This window comes from Penaeus japonicus, unplaced genomic scaffold (genome assembly GCF_977035675.1).
Source record: "Penaeus japonicus unplaced genomic scaffold, GWHDUDI00000001_assembly GWHDUDI00000010, whole genome shotgun sequence".
Classification (NCBI taxonomy): Eukaryota; Metazoa; Arthropoda; class Malacostraca; order Decapoda; family Penaeidae; genus Penaeus; species Penaeus japonicus.
Window position 1 is genome coordinate 11,088,871 of NW_028234412.1, and position 686 is coordinate 11,089,556.

General features: G+C 43.6%; 1 protein-coding gene across 1 annotated transcript in view; it reads left to right on the plus strand.

Moving 5' to 3' along the window:
• Positions 1-565: 565 nt before the first annotated feature.
• The window catches only part of LOC122253302 (uncharacterized), a 7,174-nt gene continuing 7,053 nt past the window's right edge, over positions 566-686 (plus strand). Inside the window, exon 1 of the mRNA XM_043016251.2 lies at positions 566-686. This exon is cut by the window's right edge and continues 15 nt beyond it. The gene's annotated coding sequence lies outside the window, so the exon portion shown is untranslated.

Consider the following 686-nt stretch of genomic DNA (forward strand, 5'->3'; position numbering starts at 1 on the left):
GTTTCTGAAGTGCGGTGAGAGAAAACAGATGCGACTCGAGGAACGGAGAGCGATGGAAAGTATTTTTTTTTCTGATTATTATTTCTTTCAGTGTGGGCGTGTTTGTGTGTGTGTGTGTGTGTGTGTGTGTGTGTGCATGTATATATATATATATATATATATATATATATGTGTGTGTGTGTGTGTGTGTGTGTGTGTGTGTGTGTGTGTGTGTGTGTGTGTGTGTGTGTGTGTGTGTACATACATACGCACACACACATACAAGTATTTACGACATATCGACAAAATAGAAAAATACGATATGCCACTTTTATGTGGGCGCGAGGGGGGGGGGGCGTTGTATATAAGATCATGAATTTAAGTGAATTTTCATAGTTTCTTTGAAACACACATTTCATCTCATTTCAGTTCGAATATTTTTACAGTTGCACCATCTCATTTCCGTCGAGGTGGAGGGTCATATTACTACGTGATCCTAACCAATCACAGCGCGGGGAAGGCAGCCAATCAGCGCAGTCGGTAAACATACCTTGAAAGGCACGTACTTGAAGGTAGCCCTTTGTGGAATCAGTGCGTGTGAGGCGGTCGTTCGAGGAGGCTGTTGTTCGTGATTTCGTCTTTGAGGAACTTGCATTCCTCGATTGGCTGGTTTTCGGGATTCGGGAGGAGCTGGCTGTGTTACGACC